The 14,842-nt window shown below is 42.6% G+C and overlaps 1 protein-coding gene across 3 annotated transcripts in view; it reads left to right on the forward strand.

Moving 5' to 3' along the window:
* The window catches only part of zmiz1a (zinc finger, MIZ-type containing 1a), a 93,221-nt gene that overhangs the window by 23,123 nt on the left and 55,256 nt on the right, over positions 1 to 14,842 (forward strand). For all 3 annotated transcript variants that reach the window (XM_029520582.1, XM_029520584.1, XM_029520583.1), the window contains exon 3: positions 11,181 to 11,257. The gene's annotated coding sequence lies outside the window, so the exon portion shown is untranslated. The remainder of the gene's footprint in view (positions 1 to 11,180; positions 11,258 to 14,842) is intronic.

Here is a 14,842-nt window from a genome sequence, read left to right on the forward strand (position 1 = left end):
CAGAGGAAAGGTGAAAGACTTAGATAAAGACACAATGAGAAAGAACATCAGTTTCTTCAAGATTCTCATTCTCCAAAGAGTTTCACTTCAGGGTGCCACAGCTTAGGCAACTGTGATGATATTCTAAAGACAGGAATGAGTATTTTTATCCTTGCTGGCGATAGTCATTGCGGTTATCGTCTTACAGCCCATTTTTCCTTACGCGCAAGTCGGCCCTTTTTTAGATTGTGTGCTTCAAGAGGCATCTCACAAACAAGCAGAGGTATAAAGTGGTGAGAGTGGGAGGATGAGAGAGAACATTGTCTTCTCTTTTCCAGCTTAGGGACAGAGCAGAACAGGTTGTGTGAGGATACTTGCTATCCTTAACAACGTGTAACACCGCCTCAGGGCCACCTCTACTTCTCTGATGCAGTCGAGGATTGTGTGTTGTGCAGAGGAGTTGAAATATTTGCAACACATTCCTCAGCGTCAGATGGCATTCCAGTTTACACTAACTAACAGAGTAAATTAGTTAAATTAGCTTTTCTTCAATGAATTTGATGTTTATTCCTAATTTGCACAACATAACATCAAACCTTATAAGTGGTATACCTTAATAGAAAAATACATCAACACAGTTACTTGGCTTTTTTCACAATTTCACAGCTTGGTCATTTCTGCTTCAGTGACTAGTAGGGCTTAGAATGGGTCATAATTAATTTTGGAGACATTGCAAAAAAACAAGTCATATTGACCAAGAAACTGGAACAGATGGCCATACATTGTAAAGATATGCCCAGACCAGCCAAATTAATTTGTAAGAAAAAACATTCTGTCCATTCTGAGAATCACTCACAGGTTGTGAGTGTTTTTGGGTCGGTGATGGTAAATGCACAGTTACTGACAGTAAAAAACTATCAATCCATTCACTGACTTCTGTTGGCCACATAGAGAGAGAGAGGGAGAGATTTTTTTAATTTTTATCTGCAAATTAGACTACAGTGGGTATACCTATGGGTATGGGAGGGGTAGTGGAGTGATTATTGTTTGAGCCATTCAAGCCTGGATATCAATCTAGTTTCTGATAGAAGACAAGTAATAAATGCTCAAATGTGACACCAGATTTACTTTTCATGAGATTTTAGGTGCACTCACTTTCAGTTTTGGTGTCTTGGAATCTGTTTTGGATCATTTAGCTGTGTTTACCTGATCATGTGGCCACTAGCATTTGACTCAGTTTTAATTAAAACGTCTTGTTCCCAGATCTCATGAGTAAATCGACCACAACTCAAAGAAATGTTGGCTAAAGGGAGCAAAAAAGAGACTTGAGTTATAATGAACCAGAATTTTCTTTTAAATGTCTTCAGATGTTTATGTAATCTGAAGTGACATCACTCCAGTAGACCAGCATCTTTGTGCTCCGGTCGGTCTGTGATGTTATCCATCACTGGGTCTCTCTGTCTGGCGTCGTCAATTACCCAGAGGAAAACAACATTAGAGGCCTGAATGGGACACGGAGCCGTGGCAGGCCTGACATGGCTGTGTTATATGATTACACAACCTGTTGGCTGTCCGCCTGTCAAGTGTCTCCCAGCTCTGATGAATGGCTGCAATATGCCTCGCATCACAACACGCCACGCCACACACTCATTAATGGCTTCTCATAATGCCTGGGACGTTCTTCCAATGCCACGGCAGGATTCACAGAGAGAGAGGGAGAGCAGGGGGCGGTAGTTCCAGCATTAGAGTGAGAAATGACGTTCATGAATACTCCAACCTTGTTTCCATGTCGCCTTTCAAGGCGGTAAACAAAAGAAACATGGTGTCCTCATCTGAATAATTTCACAAATGGTGTGGCAAGATGCCAGTAATACAGTCACACGTAACTCTTAATGATCAAACAATGGATGGCAGAAATGGGATGCGATTAAAAGAAAAAAAACAAACTCCCAGAGAAGTGTAAGAATTATTACTTTTAAAATGTGATGCGTATGTTTCTCAATGAGAGACATACTTGTCCATCTGTGGCCTATTTGCATAGATTATCACAAATGCTGTATGCACGCCAGTGTGTGGGAACATTACAATACAGATGCTTGAAAAAGGGAGATTGAATCTGTCATCTGTCGAATGCCATCTGAAGCTTAGCTGATTGCTCTTTCTTTTGGTGAAGTAGGCAACATGCTACCCAAGATCCTTCAAACTACTTGACTCCCAGCTATAAAAAAAACAGATTTGATTCTCATAGACACTGCATGAAGAGGTGTTAAATTAAAGGGCTGCAATTTGTCATGAATTGTTTTTTTAATGAGGTGAAACAGTATGTACCAGAAGCTACATGGAAACAAACTAAAGTAGCTTTTCCACAGAAAGGTCAACAAATACCTGCATGACCTTTGGCCACATCAGTTGGCAGACTTCTAGTGTGTAGCGCCCATTGGAAAATATCAAACATCGTCAGGCCCCCATTGATGAACACATTCTTTCTCTAGATTTGACAGGCCTGTTCCCAATATACAGCGCATCAGCGTTGTCTTGTCATATATTTTGTGTTGTGGCACATTAAAGTTGGTATTTTTATAGCAAACGACACAGATGTTGAGAGATTTTCAATTTCACATCGCTCAGACATGCCAGCGTTTCTCGGTTCGATGCCGCAAGGGAAAGCACTGAATAGCGCTGCACCTGCAGTGTGTGTATATGCGCAGGTGTGGGTGTGCGTGCATGCGCACAAAAGAGGAGGAAAGAGAGACAATCTGTCTGTATGTTCCTCTGTCTGAGTGCCTGCGTTATTGTATGCACTCTGTCTTTCAGCTTGAATTTCTCAGTTTGAAATGCAACACCTGCAGATGTATCTTGTAAACTGCAGCCCCCAGCTTATCTCCCATTCAGAGGGGACCTCTGAAACAAAGCAATTAAAGTAGCACTCGTTGTGAAGCACGGCTGTATGCCGGCGCACGAGCATGTGTATAATTACACATTGTTTTTTTATGCTACAGTCTTACATTGAACAGCAAAAAGATCGACGCTCCAGCTGGGTGGGCGACAGGTCTGTGCCAGTCACAAAATTAGCAGTTCTGTCATATTCGTAGTCTGTTTAAATATGGAGGTCAGAGGTCACTGACAACCTGTTGACATGGAGCAGATTTATGCAACACACACACACACAGCCACAGCCCAATCTTTGGCATAGCATGTTATAGCAGTGGTTTCTTATTGCTGCTGATCTTTTGGTTATTCCAGCTCCAGATACCAGAGCCTGAGTTATTCTCCACTGCAATGTCCGACCCTCCTAATTGAGAACAGCTGTGGGTAAGAAAGAGAGGGCGATTTTTGGGTGAAAGCAGGAGAAAGTAAGAACAAAAGATTGAGCAAAGAACCTAGACGTGTGCAGGCTGATGCCGATCACATGGATGATGTGCTCAACAGTTGGCCCTGTGTAAGATGAACCTCCTTCCTCCCCCTTCTCCCTCACCCTCCTCATCTCAAACAGAGACAAAACAATGTCCTAAATGTAGGTGTAGCTTTTGAGCAATGGTATATAATAGCTGGGAAAAAAAGAACTACAAAAAAGAAAATCATAGCAGAAGGTTGGGAAGGAGTGGTTAGCTCTGTGACAGCTGTATGTTGTAGTGGGTGATGGTCTGTCCGTCTGTCAGAGCAGATATTTCTGTCTGCTTAGTGCTGCCTTGCTGACTGCCAGAGACGCTCCTCATGTCATCACTGGGTGCCTGCTGTCACTGGCTAAAAAGGAGAGAGGGAGTGGAGTGTGCGTATGGGTGTGTGTAAGCGAGAGTGACAGGGAGAGAAACTTGAGCAGCTGTCTTGAACGCTCCTCCGCTCTGTCAGTACATCTTGAATCTGCTTTTCCCCCTATCCCTCCTCTGTAAGACAGTGTTTCAGCCAGCTGTTTGGTCAAACATCCACCTTTCTGTTGTTAAAAACACGATTTTTGGAAATCAGCATTTTGTCTCTGCTTGTATTTAAATGGGGCAGCACAGCAGCGTAGTGGTTAGTGCTGTTGCCACACAGTAAGAAGGTTTGGAGTTTGCATGTTCTCCCCTGCCTGTGTGGGTTTCCTCCAGGTACTCTGGTTTCTTCCCACCGTCCAAAGATATCATGTTTAGGTTAATTGTTGACTCTAAATTGTCCGTAGGTCTGAGTGTGATTGGTTGTTGGTCTATGCATGTGGACCCTGCAATAGACTGGCGTACCCCGCCCTCGCCCGGTGTGAGCTGGGATTGGCTCCAGCGCACCCCCGACCCGGAAACAGATAAGCGGTAGAAGATGAGTGAGTGTATTTAAATGAAAATGTTTTTACAACACAGCTCTTGCGTTTTAATTTCACCACATGTATATCACATACCTGTATTGTGTTATAAAATTGTGATTTCAATGGGAACGGTGGTTTAAATTCTTTTCTAGTTATGTTTTGCCCATTATACTCCTTCCTTTGATAGTGTAGTTGAGAGCAACAGGAAATGGGGAGCCAGAGAGGAAGAGACATGTGGAAAAGGGTAAAACTGGTGGCTGCTCTGAACCTGTCCTCTACCCCTTGAGTTTGCAAGATGCTGCTTTAAAAAAAAAAAAAAATCCCAAAATTATGTGAGGTGACATTTGTTGGGTCTTGTACCTACCAAACGTGCTCCTTTGTGACTGGAGAACATGATTTTATCTATGTAGCATCACAACCCTTATGTGGTAACCATGCACAACAATGTTGCAATACATTTAACTTTCACCTTCAAGTAATTAAAGATCCTGTGATTTGGATTGTAGGATTTGAGTTAAAATTTGGTGATTGTTATTAATATATTTTTGATATTTTTCACCCCTACAAAAAAAACAAAACAAAAAAAAACAACAAACAAACCAATCTTCTCTTGGTCCTGCACCATGCATTTCCTTTGCTCATGTTCTCTATTGTAAAAATATGTTTAGAGGAGGCAGTGAAGTACAATGTAATCTTGTCATAGATACAGTGTATTAGTTAAATCAATGACAGTAAGATCCATTTTGATGTACCAGAATGGACCTTTTCCGCACAATCAGTGTTGACTGATAGTAGACAACAAGAAAGATCTTATAATGCTGTAATGAAAAGACTTTGGCTGCTGAGTCTGTCAGTTTTGTGTGGGAGGTACAATTTACATGAAATATTAAATAAAAATAGCATACTGTTTTAATTTCCTAGGGTCAACTGATTGTGAGTGTGGGTGGCAGAGAGAGACGTTGTAGAGCTGAAAATCACTGAGATGTTGTTCAGCCGTTGTTCACCTGATATACTTTAAAAGATGAGTGTGACCAGTCTGCTCAGTGTATGTAAAATACATAGAGTTTATGAATTTCCTGGACAGAATAATAAATACAGCTGACTGCTGTTTACAAGAACATTTGACCTGCTTTGGATGATAGTAGTTGCAGCAGCTGCACTGATTTAACATACAAAAGGGAAAGTTGAATATGAACAGGTGATTTCAGTGTATGTGTTTTCATGACCGGGACAATGGCCCAATCTCTCGAAAACATAATTTCTTCCTTTTAAATCATGGGTTCTGTTTTCTTACTAGTACAGTGTATTTTTGCCTTAATTGCTGGCCATTGAATGTTTGATTGTAATCATCTGTTGTTGGAGTACTGTCTGATTACAAACATGTGTTTTTCGCCAACCAAGATGGTCATGGAGTGAGGTAATGGAATATTGAAAAAATTTAAGAGCATTAATGAGGCACTGGGCTGCACAGTGGCTCAGTGGTTATCATGAAGCGTCAGGGTTTACACCCACTGTGCTGTTCAGGGTGAAGTTTACTTGTTCTCCCCTGCCCATCTTATGTTAGTTAGTGTGGTTAACTAACTTGTATGCAATCCCGAACAGGATATGTGGGTATAAAAATTAATCGTGAAGTTAGTTCATTTAAAGTTCTTCAGGAATCTCAACTTTTATTTTATCTTCTTTGAGTATTTTATATGCTCTCACAATAATAGAGTAATATTTTAGTATGACTTAATGAACCCACAAAGCAGAGTCATATTATTCTCCAGATGTAATTCCTGTGTTGGAAAAACCCCTGATTTTAGCAGTGGCATGAGTTTCCACAGTGATGTTGCCTATAATTTTGTGATATCCGTAACAACACTAGTGCATAGATTGTGTACTGTCAGTGTTAGCCCACTCTGACAGTACACTGCTGACAGTCCTGTAACCACACGCTGGTGTTTATGTTCTATAGGTTAACACAGTTATCTGCGTGCGTAACTGGAGCCCTCAACCTACATGGCACTTGGCATATGTGTGTGCGGTTGATGTGTGATCTCGCAGCTGCAGGAACCGTCTCCTTTCCCCCATGTCGCTCTCTCCAGAAAGAGCTGTAGGGACTTGCCAGTATTTTCATTCCCTCTGGAGGCATTTCCGCACGCTAACAAAACCCTGCCCGCGTGATGAAACAGAGAGGAAGCAGCTTTTGTGAAGGGAGCAGCCGATTCCGATGTGTGTGTGTGTGTGTGTGTGTGTGTGTGTGTGTGTGTGTCTGTCTGTGTGTGTGTGTGTACTGCTGACCCCGACTAACAGTTTGTTACATGCAAATTTACTTTTGAGCTTGCAGTTCAGGTTGCTTCAGGCTCTTGTTTGCTGAAGAACCTTCTGTAGCGCAAGAACAACGCCACTCTGTATCCCATTCAGAAGCAGAGTTGCCTCCTGTTCGCCTCTAATTAACTGGTATAATACCTAGCTTGTTGAATTGGTAAGTGTTTTTACAGGGCTTGTTAACCAATGGCCTTTCACAGTTAACACTTCCTCTGTAGCCATTGCCAAAGGGAAATGTGCACTGTAACTCAGGTTGCATTCCTCCAGGGTGTCTGGCTCTTGGAAGAGACTGAATTGAACCAATAATAGTCGAAAATTATCTCCCTTTTTACATTTTAGTAGAGCTAGTACAGAATAGCAGTCCTTGGCCTCATGTCAGCATTGAATAGATAACACTGATTTAAATCAAAGGCATTCATGTCTGGCTTTGCTGTCTTTTGGGGTTCAGTGTCTGGATATTAATTTTTGTCTTTGCTGCAGGACACTCGCATTTAGTTGGTGGTCTCCAGAAATAACTGTTTTAAGTTCACATGAAACCTAATTTTTGCTGTCTCATTTGAGGTCATGACACAGCAACCAACAATGGCAATGTGCTTCTTTTCTTCTCTTATTTTTTAGAACCAGGGTAAAAGCAGAGCAAATTCTGGTTCTGGCAGCTGCAGTGTCGTTGCAGCTGAGATTTTTCTCTGAGGTTGTGTACAGAGTCAGCGTCCTGTGGGTTGACAGCCAGGGCCCTGTGACACACGCTCATGCCCATAAACAGGGATTTGGCCCTCTGGAGAAAATAACCTTGATAATTACTGGGTGCATATGGACCTGCCCACAGCGGGAGGGGGGAGGAGGAGATGGGGGTTGACTGAGTACGAGAAAGAGAGGGAGAAAGCCACATCCGCTGGTGCATTCCTCCATGCTGTGTCATACTGGTGCTCAGTTTCCCTTTAGTTTGCATAGAGATTTCCACAAGGCAGCGGGTGCAAAGGGCTACTGACGCAGTGCTCAGGGCTGCAGACGCTGGAATTAAACGTTTAATAAGCCGTGTGCTCCCCACGGTAACAAACACAACAAAACAGTTTCAAGAGCAACAGCACTGCTAGACAATAGTGAAAAAATTGGAGACATATGGAGGTGGAATAGAGTGAAGAAAAGACCCATCCTGGCAACCTAATGAAGGGATACTCTCGATTTTCGACTCTCCACGCCCACTCTCTTTTTTTCTCCATCACGTGGCCCCTCTGGTCTGGCTGAATTGGCATCATTACAGCATCCAGGCCTGAATGTCTGTAGTTGGCTCACCGTCCGTCTGCTTGCCCGTCATTCAGCTGCTTAAAGAGGCCTTGTTGAACTGCTGCACTGTGCCTGGCTACTACAGGGCCATTCATGCCTGTAACGGCAAAAACAGCCAAGTCCTGTCATCAGCGCCAGATAGCACATACCAATTTACTACTGGAAATGACAAGGTCCTTTTCCTTGGTAAGCAGAGTTTCCCCCGAGTAACCTCGCAAGTCTCTTTTTTCCCCCAAAGTTTGGATTACATTTCAGGAAATGAGAAGGTCCTCTCTGACAAAGCAACTGTCTTGATAATAACACCGCGCTTATTTCTCAAATATGTTCTCTGTCTCTGTTGCATGTACGCCGCCTACATCGAGTGCAAAGCAAAGCAGACTGATCCTTTCCCCAAGGAATTATACAACAACGGCACAAAACAACAAAACAGAGCTTTTGTGTTGCCTCAAATGTCAGAGATTTCAAAAAGAAGCCTTGAAAATCCAGTTTGTCACTCTCAGGGAGTTTTTCTCCCTCCCGCTTGTCAGTTGCTCTGCGTGCCTTCGGCTAATGGCAGCTCATCCTGTCACAGCTGACCTGTGCTTTAGTGAACCATTCTCCGTCCTCCTCTCAGTCCCACTGTGACACACACAGTGAGGACACGCATGAGAGCTATGACTTCATTCTGCGCTCTCCCTCCTTCCTCTAGCTCCACTTTTTCCTCCACTCTCCTGCTCTCATCCTTGACTCCTCTACTTTCTCTGCCTCTCTCTTATCCTCCCTTCCCTCACTTGTCCCTTTTGTCTGCCCTCCCTACCCCTCGCTCTGTGTCTGCAGTCTTAACATCTTCCTGCTATGATTAGCTGTAGTGTTTTTTCCCCAGCCAGTGTAATGTCTAGAGCCTCCTGTGTCCTTGGAAAGCAGCCTAATAAGCTCAGACACACACTGCTGTCTCTGCGCTCCACAGGCCTACTCTCCAGTGTCACCCAGCACACAGAGGTAAACAAAGACTGCCACACACGTACACGCGCCATCCTAGTGTGCTAATAGACCGGCATAGCAGCCTGCTGAGGATGGCGTTGATGCTAGCTTGCTAACGTTGACCTTCCACGTGCCAATCACAATAAACCTGCTCTCTGATTTGAATATGGGGAGGAAAACAGTGTAAATTGAAAGCAGAAATCCCCCTGGTGTGAGACAAGATGAGCCTCTGAATAAATTATTCAGATGGCAGCCTCTCTCCTGCGTGATTCTCGCCTTCTGCTACGTTTAATGGCATCTGTGATGACACCCATTGGAGATTAATCCAGATGTAAGACGTGTGTGTGTGTGTGTGTGTGTGCGCGCGCATGCATGCTTATATTTTTATGCGTGTTTCTGTCTTGCTGAGTGTGTGTGTGGCCTGCTCACCCCTCTTCTCATGCATTGCATTGTGTTGTGTGATGGGGAAACAAAGCCTCAACAGGGGAATTTATTTCTTCTCCGGAGAGGGCTGTAAATAAACAACTAGTGAATCAATGCCTCCATTTGTTTTTTCTCTGATAATTCTGTCTGTGTCGTGAGGCAGTGTGACAGTGTTTTACCAGCCGGTGTAGCTCTCAGCAGCCATATTTCCTCTCTGCGAGAGTGAGAAAACACACCACACTGGCCTCATGTTTCATTACCGAGTATCAGCAAATTGCCGCATGCTTTTTTATATCATTCACTGCAGCTCATTTAGTGCCATGATGGAGCCTTTATATGAGTGGGAAATAACACCAGCATTAGATACTGTACTTTAAAACTACTCAGTCAAGTAAAGGCAGGAATTAGCAGTTGCAATTGAACAAAAACCTGCAGCAGGTTCTGTGGTGAGTGTTTCCATCTGTTTGAGCATCATCGATTCACCACAAAAGGATATCCTTCCCTGACACAAGTGTTTCCAAATATTCTCCTGTGTCTGGAAACACAGTGTTTTTCAGAAGCATCTTTTCATAAGTGTGTAAAGTGTGTTTTCAAGCCGTAAAAAGCAGTAAAATGCTCACAATAAAATAACAATAAATAAATAGAAACAATGAAATACCCTTAGTTGCTTCAGGTTGTGCAAATCTTCTGTTCATAGTATAAACATGAACCGCAAACAAATTTTTTTTCACCTCCATTGTTAAAGGATGGGAGCAGGAATCTGGGAAGTGTATAAAAAAACCATGCTGAATCAAACCAAAACTATCTCCTTTGCCAGGTACCATTAAATTAATTTCTGGGTTGGGTGAATCGACCCTTTTTAAACTGGAGGAATAAGCCATTATTTTTCCTAATTGCAGTTTTGTGGTCGTCAGTAACAGTAATGAGCAGAGCATAGGTCTCAGAAAATATGAAGGGAGTTACTTGTATTAGTTACGGTTCGATGACTAATAGGAGCAGTGAATAATGGTGGAAGCAGACTGATCCTGGTTTTTTAGGAACAAAGGTAACCTCCGAGTGTGTAAACCTTGATTAGGAGCAATCATTCAGCTAATACTGCTGTTGGTAATGCCAACACGAGTGCACATAACAGACTCTAATGAGCACTGGTTTACCGTGGTTTTCTTGTGTTCAAATACGCCTCACTGTATCCCATATCCAAGTGTGAAATTACAATATCAGATCATATTTAGTTAATTAAACCCATATGACTAATTTAATTTGACTCAAATATGGGGGGAAATGAATAAATCGTGGAGATGTATTTAGCTTGCTAGTGCTGGTGTTAACAGTAATTAAATGTGGGGCAATCTGTAGCCTGTGAAGATAGCTCAAGTCTTTTCTATTCTTTCCGCCAACTGTAGAAGTGCACATGTGAAGAAGTGTGTGTGTGTGGGGTGGGGTGGGGGTGATCAGTCTTGCATAATTTTAATGGAATGACATGGGAGTTTCAAACACAGAAATTAGTAAGCTAAAGATGCAGTCCTGTAAAGTAGGCAAGTGCATTAATAGTCCACGAGTGGTCGTCCCATTAGAAGAAGATTTGCACTTGGTAGTAAGAGAGGAGCCGAGAGCAGAGAAGAAATATTCCTCTATGATTAGAGCCTGGAGAGTTCAAAGACAGCTGCCTCTGCAACTAGATGGGCACAAAAAACTCTCAAGGAAAATGAGAAATCAACTTGTATTTGTCATTCAAGCATTTCATATTTTATATTTGGTGGGGATTAGAGATGCACATTCTCTCCAGCTCTGTCAATCCTTGTTATGTGTTTCCAATCTGTCAGATGCACGACAGGGTGCTTTATTACATCTCGCTGAATGATGCCACCTAAGTCTTGTTTTCCTATCATTAAAAAGCAGAGTTTTGTCACACTCCCTGATGTGCTTTGCGTTCTGTTTTGTTTCATTTTAGACTTGTTCCATGATTAATGAGGATTAAAACACGGATTTAGCCTGATAGGAAACGCACGAACATCCTGATCTGCACTGGTAAGAATCCTGAATTTTCACCTATATCTTCATCCGAGCAGTTGAGCATCAGATCACACAGTGGTACGCTTCAGCCTGGTTTTGCAAACATGATGCGACAGCTGCAGTTTAGAAATTTTCTCCTTGATTGTGTCATACCAGCCAAAACTCACATATGTTTGTCCAGGGAAATAACACACATTATCATTTTATGTAATAGCTGCAGCTAAACTGTATGCAAAAGTGCAACGTCTACCTTATCATACTAGACTACACTGTCTGATTTTAACAGGAAACAATGCTGCACCACTCTTCAGTGAATGAACATACTGAATCAATTGCTTTGAGAGGCTGACCGCTGTTGTTTTGAATGAAAGCATTTGTTTACGTGATGATTTGCATGATTGCAATTGGCTTTTTGTGGGTGATGGTATTTCCTCTTTAGATAGCACACAGCTGGTGTTTGTCAGGTAACCCGGCAGCTGGTCTTGAGAGCCCACACAAGTTGTGATGCCAAGGCGTACTGTGCTTCACTCTATCATGGTCTCTCCTCTGATGTGGTTGATTTAGAAAAAGCCAGTTAGAGGGATGTTTACAAAACTGCAGTTGTGATACCTGTCTAGCTCTGCTTTCAGCTGTTGCCTGTGTGTTAAGCCTGGACAGCAGTGTAAGCAGTATTGAATCAATGGCCAACTTCCATGTATGGCCATTCATCCACCTCCATCAATACCAATATCAAGTTCCAAGAGGGGGACAACTCATAATCGTCATATCTCCATCCTCCAATCGTGTGCTTTCTTTTCCAGGATGAGGCTCCATTTGATGCAAAAACATCCATGAAAACTGGCTCAATTAGCCCTTGAACAGCATGAATATTATATATTCACTTATTCCTTGAACTGTGTGAATATTAAGTTTTCATTTAAACCTTGCCTGAGGAGGAACACTCCATCGTCATCATCACAGCGCCAAAAGCCTTTGACTGACCATGACTGAGGTTGATTGAGGACATAAGGAAACATCAGGCTAAAGGACATCAGTTTATCGCCGCAGCACATTTACAGAAAAGGAGATGCTGTCCCTTTGCTTTTGTTTGGGAAGCTGTGCAAAATGTCGACACTGTAGTTTGTATACATGTGAAACAGCATCAAAGTGCTGGAAGGTGAATAATTTTTGGTGGCATCTGCACAATCTGCAATATGCTAATGAGTAAAGCTGCAAAAGCCAGATTGCCAGGAGAGAGAAGGGGGAGATGGAGAGAGAGAAAACAGGGAGGGAGCAGAGTGGAAAAGAGAGAAACAGACGGAAGCTTGTGTAAATTATGGATGCAACCTGCGATTTCCAAGAGGAAAAGAAAGGCAGGGAGAAACCTCAAGCCATGCATATCAGATTACGCATTTACCACATTTCCTTATCATGGTCCGTGAGCAAACTCGTATACAATCTGGCCTGTGTGTGTGTGTGACGAGTGAGCAGGGATTTACACATTCATCCATGGCGAGTTGTGCCGTGTTGTGTTGTCAAGCATTCTGTGAACTTGATATGTTGTTTGTATCAACTTTTGCAGCACTATTGTGTGTCAGTGTAGTTCGACAGTCACATGGCCCCAGATAGTTCACATATATCATTTCGCTGTTGAGAATGCACATGGTCGCAATGGCAAGTGATGTTCTGTTAAGAGCTGCGTCATTTTACTCAGACCAAGACTAGATACCTATACAACATTGTTTAACTTCTCTGATAATACATGGAATGCGAGTTAACCTTTTTTTTTTTTTTTGTTTTTTGGTTTAAAGAGCTTATCTCATTATGTATTTTATCTACTTTAGCAATTCTGCGCAAAAGTTAAGTGAAAGTGAGTCTTCATGTCCCACTACCACATCCAGCCCCTGTGTGCCAGTCCCCTAACAGCCTTTGTGAATAATGGATCCATTCTTGAGTCATGTCTGTGACTTGGGCCTGTGCAGATGTGTGGTTTCCACCACCAGAGGTGGAGGGGGAGGAGATGGGAGGGGTCGGTGGTCTGGAAATAGCTCTGCCTGAGCCGGGAGTACCTTAGGTGGGCCTCTGTGCCAGCCTCACCTTCCTTTAATGGGCTTGTGTGATAAAATTGCAATTCTGCTGGAGGACCTGGCGCATTATCGTGCACCTATTTTCGAGTTAGGCTAAAAGGAAACATTGTTTAACCCATCTTCAGCCTTGCTGCGAGAGTGATCCCCTTAAAAGATGGCAGGAGAATGAGGGCTGTGTTTTCTAAGAATTGGACACGTGCCACATTACACTTAAAGCTAAAAAGTATCTAAGCTGGAAACAGAAAGCATGAAGCTGCCCTGGCTCACGCCTACGTGTAAATGTGTGTTAATGTGCAAAATAGGTCATTTATTTGGGGCAGGGACAGCCATAGTGTGCCTCACTGGAGCACTGTAGGAGTGGGGAATCATTTCATAAGTAGACACACTGCTGGATTTGGTGAACTTCTCAAGGGATTTACATATACAGATATTTTGTTCATATGTTAAGCCCAAACTCTAATATACCAGAGGGGAAGGTGCTGAAGGTGAAAATGGCTGTGGTCAATCCAGAGACAGCATCAGTAACCATAACCAGAGATAGCATCCTAAAAATCAGACTAAACCAGATTACCAAACAAACAACTAAGAGGATTAATTCTGATCTCTCTTTTTTTTCTCTCCATCAGAAAGACATTAAATCTGCAATCTGTAAAATCCCTTCAAATGATTTTCTCTTTTCCGTCGTGGCCCTCATTTTCTGGTCACATGTTTAAAGTGAAGCTCTTTCTGCTCTCAGCGAACTCTGCCCTTTTGTTCTGCCTTGAGGCCTCTAGAAATTGCTTTACTAAACACAGTATCATATCGGTCTTTAAAAATATCTTCACAGGGTACAACACAAATCTGACCTCCAATCAGATACTGCACTGCTGGCTGTTAAGCCCCATAATGTTATAATAACATGTTCCATCCAGCACATTTGCTGTTAAGAGCAGAGTTGGATTGAGAGATGCCTGCGGCTCTGTGGCCGTCTCTTTGACAACTGACAGGCACGGACCAAATTAATAGAAAATGTGATATATGGAAGGGGATAATTACACCTTGTCCCTGACTCTCAGAGATCAAAAAATATAGCTGCATTTCTCTGAATTAATCTCAGGAATGATTGTTGGTTTACAGGGAATCAGTGGCAGTACAGTATGTTCTCTGAGAAGACCAAAAAAAAAAAAAGACTGTAGATTAATTTGGTTAATATTTCATAAAGCTTACAAAGGCAGAGGGCATTTGAGGCTTTTCAGATTATTTGTTCTCAGCCAATATTACACACCAGGATTGAGCTGCTGCGCCGCTGTGTGCTGCAAAGTCAACAGTGCTCATGCACAATGCCAAGACAAGGCGCTTGCTGTTAAAAGTGTTTGTCCCTGATAACGTTGTTTGTGAAATGGGAGCTGTTCAGATGTACTGCTCCTTTTCCTTCGCCGTGATCTGATTCAAAGGGGCCAGTGCACGCACAGCATCGTATCACTCTCCCGAGTGCTGATAACTGCTAACAGATTTGTATTAATATCCTCACTGGTACTCTTTCATATCAGCTGAT

The sequence above is a fragment of the Echeneis naucrates genome, chromosome 15 (genome assembly GCF_900963305.1).
Source record: "Echeneis naucrates chromosome 15, fEcheNa1.1, whole genome shotgun sequence".
Taxonomy (NCBI): domain Eukaryota; kingdom Metazoa; phylum Chordata; class Actinopteri; order Carangiformes; family Echeneidae; genus Echeneis; species Echeneis naucrates.